This window comes from Microtus pennsylvanicus, chromosome 15, assembly GCF_037038515.1.
Source record: "Microtus pennsylvanicus isolate mMicPen1 chromosome 15, mMicPen1.hap1, whole genome shotgun sequence".
Lineage (NCBI taxonomy): Eukaryota > Metazoa > Chordata > Mammalia > Rodentia > Cricetidae > Microtus > Microtus pennsylvanicus.
In genome coordinates, this window is record NC_134593.1 from 14,130,131 (window position 1) to 14,137,004 (window position 6,874).

The window sequence follows — 6,874 nt, forward strand, 5'->3', positions numbered from 1 at the left end:
TAACTAGACCAAACTGGTACTGACAGTCTGCAGGCGCATGCTCCTTTCCCTCCCTCTTCAGCTTCCCCAGGCTGTCTCCAGTTCTATGCCTGCCCTTAGGCATTTTAGGGAAGGAGGCCCTGTCCAGTCTTACAGTGTGAGCAACCAATTGTATGCAATTGTTTTTCTTTTCCCATAGGGTCTGGTCCCTGTTGTCCACTCTCAGCCCCACACCTTTATATAAAGAGGACTAAAGCCCAGGAGAAGTCACTCACCAGGGACCACCCAGCAAAGGTGGCAGAGCTAGAATCGGAACACCAGACTTTAGCTGCTTCTTTTTCTTGGTGCTGGGAATTGAATCCCAGGTCTTCGAGAAAGCATGGGCTCTATCCCTGGATTCTAGCTAGCTTGGGATTATTTGAGCCTTTCAGTTTCTCCCAGGAATCTGTGCTTGAGGATATCCCCTAAGGTCAAGGGTTACACTGGGTAAAATAAAGAGTGCAAAGATTGGAATAAGTAGGGATTTCTCTTTTTGCATTGTGATTTTTTGTTTGTTTGTTTTTTTCTGAGACAGGATATTTATTTATTTATTATTATTATTTGAAACAGTCCTGGCTGTCTTGGAACTCACTCTGAAAACCAGTCTGGATTCAAACTTACAGAAAACTACCTGCCTCTGGCTCCTGAGTGCTGGGATTAAAGGCGTGTGCCACCACCGCCCAACATGCCTTGTGTTTTTCTTATGTATTTTATGTGGTGTGTGTGTGTGTGTGTGTGTGTGTGTGAGAGAGAGAGAGAGAGAGAGAGAGAGAGAGAGAGAGAGAGAGAGAGAGATCAGAGAACAAGTTCTTCGGAAGTCACTGTCTTCTGTTTGTTGAGACAGCTCTTGTTTCTTCTCTGCAGTGTACTCCAGGCTCGCTGGCCAGAGCCTTCAATGGATTTTCCCGCCTCTACCTCCCTCTGAGGAACCTTAGGCTTGTAGATGAGGGTCATTGCGTCTGATTTTACTTTGGTTCCATGGCTTGAACTCAGGTTGTAGAATCAATCAATCAATCAGTCATGTGGCAAGCTGCTGAGCCATTTCCCTGACTGTGTTTCTCTAAAAGTTTAAGCCTCCAGGGAAGGGAAAACTCTTGATTATTTTTTATTTTTGAGACAGAGTCTCATTATGCAGCCCAGGTCCATAGCATTCCTTATTCTCCTGCTCCAGCACACAGTGACACCACACCCAGTAGGGACCACATCTTTAAAGAGAACAAAACAGGGCAGTAGTAGGTAGTGGGGGTGCTAGCTTAGTAGTAGAGCTTGTGCCTCACATGAACAAGGCCCAGAGTTTATTCCCAGCACCCAAACCAAACAATAACAACAATGAGAAAACCCAGGGCAGCTATAGGTCCTCTTGGCACATGATAGTCAGTGGGGAGTTCATTCATTCATTCATTTCTCATTAAGTATCTACACATTTACCATGCACTAGGAGGCTCATGCCCAGGAGCTAGTGAGCCAGTGGTCTGTGCTGTAGACTCCTTCTGTTAGTGGAGGAAACAGCTGACAAGAACAGCATAGTGAGGGCCATGGCAAGTTCATAGGGTGGGAGGACTTTGAGATGGAACTTAATTTAGGTTTTCTCCCCAGGAAAGAGGAATTTAAGGCAGATCCGACACAAGGGGGTTCTGAGGCGGACACAGCGGCACTGCCTACGCTAGATTTTCAGTCCTTTCTCCACAGCGTCTCTTCCAAAGCTTCCCCCTCTCCCTGAGAAAAGGGGAGCTGTACTTTGTTATTTATTTTTGTTTTTTAAGCTTTGATTATTTTATGTGTATGGGTGTCCTGTGCGAATGTATGTCTGTGCACCAAGTGCCCATGGAGGCCAGAAGAGGGCATTGGTTTGTATCCCCTGTTAGTGGAGTTACAGACAGCTGTGAGCTGCTATGTGGGGGCTGAAAGTCAAACCTGGATCCTCTGGAAGAGCAGCCAATGCTCTTAACTGCTGAGCTATCTCTCTGCCCCTATCTATCTATCTGTCTATCTGTGTATGTATGTATGTATGTATGTATGTATGTATGTATCTATCCATCTGTCATCTATCTATCTATCTATCTATCTATCTATCTATCCATCTATTATCTATCTATCTATCTATCTATCTATCTATCTATCTACCTATCTATCTACCTATCTATCATTTGTTGCAGTGTTAGTGGCCAAATGTACAATTTTACCCATGAGGTTTTCTTGCTCTCCCTCCCCTCCTCCCTCCTTCTCTTCCCTCCTCTCCTTCCTCCCCACTTGGTGAAATAGGGTCTCACTCTGAAGCTCAGACTGTCCTCAAATATGGGATGCATCCTCTGCATAGCCTCTCAGCTGCTGGGATCAAAGACACATTCCTTCAGATCTTGTTTTGTTTTAGATTTATTTTTTGACTGGGTCTCACTCAGGCTGTCCTTGAGCTGCTGACTCCTCTAGATTCCACCTGTTCCCTTTCCTGCTGGAGAAAGGGCGTCAGGGGTAAGTAGTTGGGAACAAGGCCTTGTTGACAGGGTAGCTGTAAACCAATTCTGAGGTACAAATTAAGGTACAGTATTTGGTGAAGTCCTGGGAAAATCTGGGAAGGGATACCCTGAAATGTATGGGATACACAGTCCTGCCCCCCCTGTTTCCCTGAGGGAGCTAGCCTTCTGGCCTGTCACTGCAGTCAGCTCTTTCAGAACAGGGACACTTTATTATTATTATTATTTTTTTGTGTGTGTGTGTGTTTCTCCAGAGAGTGAACTGGCTTGCTTTGTCACAGTTTACAAATGTGAAAGTGTCACGGAGAAGGAACCGGTGTGAACTGGAGCCAGGTTCTAGGCTTGGCACTCCATCCGCATTAGCTCATCCAAGCCTCACACCAACGGTAACTGAGCAGTTTGGCTGGAAGCCGGAGCTGGGCTTCAGAAACAAAGCCGAGCACTTTACCTGGTGTTTCTGAGCTACAGCTGGCCTCTAAAGTGGGGATGTTGTGGTTTAGCGAGGGCTGAAATGGCGGTGTATGAACAGTATGTGTGATACTGTGTGGAGATAGACCCATTTAGTATAGTGCCCTCCCAGGGCATGCTGAATCGTTTCATTTTTATAGGGACTGAATCTGGGACTAGGTGTTATTGAACGTGCTAATACGCAGCAGCCCTTGGAGTCTAGTACATGTCAGGTTCCCGAGTTAGTATGTGTGTTCCTCATTGCTAAGACAACATATGTAATGGAAGAAGGGTTTTTTCCTGCGTCACGGTCTGAGGGTGCAAGTCCACCACTGTGGGGAAGGCATGCCAGCAGAGCGCGAGGAGGCTGGTAATCCCTCTCTAGGATTAGCTGGGATGCAGAGAAAATGACCAACTGAGGCTGCTCAGCTCCCTTCCTCCCTCCAACGTACAAGCCTGTTTGTGTGTTGTTGTGTTATATTTATAAGCTTGTATCATATTTGTTCACTCGTCTTTACATTATAAACATATTTTTCTGTCATTAAAATATCCTTGAGTCTTAAATGACTGTCAGTCTTTGACTGGGTATGCTCAAGCTTGCTGGCCTATCGTAGAAGAGCATTTTTATGCTATTTGCAGTTTCTTTCTTCTTTTGTGGTTTTTCGAGAAAGGGTCTCACTATGTAACTCTGGCTGTCCTTGAACTCACAAAGATCCCCTTGCCTCTGCCTCCCAAGTGCTGCAATCAAAGGTGTGCATATCATATCTGGTTCCATATGAGTTTTTAATAGTAGAAACATGCAAATATGAGCTGGGTGTGGTGGCACACATCTTCAGTCCCAGCATTCGTGAGGCAGAGGCGCATCTCTGAGTTCAAGATATGTTTGGTCTACTAGTAAATTCCAGGACAGCCAGGACTGCATAGAGAGACTGTCTCAAAAACAGATGACAACAACCCGCTCCCCCAAAAAAACCAACAAAAAACTCAAAGTTAATGTTTGTATAGAAATCTTTCCACTTGTGACAATTTCTTTAAACATTTTACCATGGAAATTAAAAAAATTAAATTTACTTGTTATCGTGTATATGTGAACGTGTGCGTCATTCCTGGCACTTCTGAAGGTTAGAAGACAACTCTGTGGAGTTGATTTTCTTTCCACTGTAGGTTCGGGGCGCAAACTCCACCTCCAGCCTTTAGGCGTGCTTGCGTGCGTGCGTGACTAACGCTTCTACCTGCTGAGCCTTCTCACCGGCACTCTCATGACAAACTTCAAACACACACCCGGGAACATGAAGGAAGGAACTTCTAGGAATTCCCCCCACCAATGGCATCAACAAATTACTTTGGCAAGCAATTACTCTTGCTTAATTTTGTTTTCTCTTCTCTGATTTCAGATTTCAGACATATGTTACCCTAGTCCATTGATTGTTTAGATGTTTTTGAGGCAGGTTTTCTACCTTTGTACCTCAATTGGCCTTGACTGGCTTCAGCTTCCTGAACCGTGAGGGACGTGTACAAATCACCAGATCCCGCCAGGTCCTGCTTTGATATAGAATTTGCTCCTCCCCCCGCCCCGCCCACTGGAGATGGAACCCCCAAACCATGCATAAGCCAGGCAAGCACTCTATCACTGAGATACAACTCCAGCTTTAAGACGTTTTTTGTTTGTTTGTTTATTTATTTATTGAGACAGGGTTTCTCTGTGTAACAGCCCTGGCTGTCCTAGAACTAGCTCTTGTAGACCAGGCTGTTCTTGAACTCACAGAGATCCGCCTGCCTCTGCCTCCCAAGTTCTGGGATTAAAGGCGTGCGCCACCACCGTCCGGTGAAGACAGATTCTTAACTGTACAATTACTGCATTCTGGGCTTTATTTTGCTAGGAACACTTCTAGAAAGGTTGTGTGAATTTGTGCTCACAGCAATTGTGTATAAGAGTGCTGGTCTGATTTTTCTTCACCTTGGCCTATACTGACTGTGTATTGTAACACGTATGTGCACATGTACATGTTTGGAATGTCTTTAAGTGCGTGCCGCATCCCCCCCCCCCCCCAATCTTTTACTGCCAGGCTTCTACTGAGAAGGAATCTGATGACCACAGTGAGGCAGACTCTCCGGAAAGAGGCCACAGGAGACATGTCATTCTTAGGGATCCCAGCTATTTTCCCTGCAGTTCTAGAACCAGATAGGTATGGTTCTTAGCTCAGAGAAGAGTTTGAATCCTAAAAGTCCTTTGCCTCACCTAAAAGGCAGCCACCAGGGGTCAGGATGGGGCTAGAGATTCTGCAGCTGAGACAGGGTAGGAATGGCAGGCAGTCAGACCCTGCAGTTCCTCTGTCTGGCCACTGCTGGCTGATGGCATAGCTAAACCTCCACTCCCCAGATCACAGTTCCAGAATGTTCTGCAAAGATGTCCTTCTCTGATTGTACCAGTTTTTCTCAGCTGGCTGAAAAGAGATTCTGAGAAGCCCACATTCATGCTCTGGGTGTGTCCCTCGGAGTGACTTTCTTTCTAACCCGAGTGGCTAAAATCTGTATCAAATATCTTTAATAAACCCTGACTCTGCTTATCAGAAAAAAAATATAAAAAGAAGAAAAGGGTGATGGGCTAGCAGAAACCACACTGCCAAGAGAACTGCATCTTGCTTTCTCTTTATACGCGTCTCTGTGGGACTGAGCCCACTGTAGAACAGAAATTTTAACTTGACATCCTTGAGCTGGGAGACCTAAGGATGGCTCCTACCAACCCTTTCAATTTTTGTGAATGGTGCATACATTTAACTGCTCTCTGGGGAGAGAACAAGAGCTTTTAGGAGTTTTGTGCCTCAGGCAGTCCAGTATTTTCTGATACCCATCCCCCTCCCCCCCCAAGTCTCTTGGCTTCTTTTAGCAATTGTGAAGCAACTAGGGGTCTGGAATATGGTGTTCTTGGTGACCAGGCTAAGGGGTTGGACTCTTCTCGCCATCCAGGAGAGCTAAGAAAGAGCTTGGATTTTCCCTGGGATGGCTGCCACGAGGGAGGGCCATTCAATGGGGTCAGGATGGAATGGATACTCACCCAGGTACCCATGTATCCAAGGCAAATTAAATAGCTGGGGTGGGTAGCAGAGCTTCAGTGAAGGAAGGCTGATCCCGGGCTATAATCTCAGAGCCTGTACCTTTGAGCCCTGAGTGGTAGGCAAAGTGCCAGAGGCAGCAGCCAACGAGGCTCCTCACTGCCAGGATACTGTTTTAAAGCTTGCTTTACTGTGACTCCATTTAAGTCTTTCACCCAGGGCAATCATGGGTGGGAGGTGGCGTTAGTTGCCACAGTACAAGTTTGCTTTGTGGAAGAAAGAGGTTCTGGGGATCTAGAGAGCCTGGAGGTCAAGTGCAGGGTTCAGTATATCAGAAATGAAGGGAAAATCCCGAACACTGCCGATTCCTACAGGAGTGCTTCCTTTCATTCTGGAAGAACGGTTTGTATTTGCATACAAAGGTGAAAGGGAGATACAGTGTATCGTGATCATCCTCCAAAGCTGTTGGTGGCTGCATAAAGTGAAGGAAGCGGCCAGAAGAGGACTGGCGTTAACACTACAATTACACAAGGCTGGGGAGGGGGGGCTTGCTCTGCCGCCTGAGTTCCGGGAAGCCATCTAAAGGCTGAAGGAGTGAACTGACGTCACTAGGTTGTCCTCTGACCTCCACACAGGTGCTGCTGCATCATGTACACATAACAGGAAAAACATTCAAATAAAAAAATCTAAAAACTACAATCATCCAGGTACAAACTTCAGGAAATGAGAGTCAGACTTCGGATCCCAGCTTTCAATGCTTCCGTGGGACTCCACGCTCACCCATCTTCTTTCCCCGTGGTGGTGGGGATCTCACCTTTTGCAGCAGCACCTGCTGCTCCTCACAGGGTTTCCTTGTTAGATAGAAAATAAACAGGTGTTAAGACT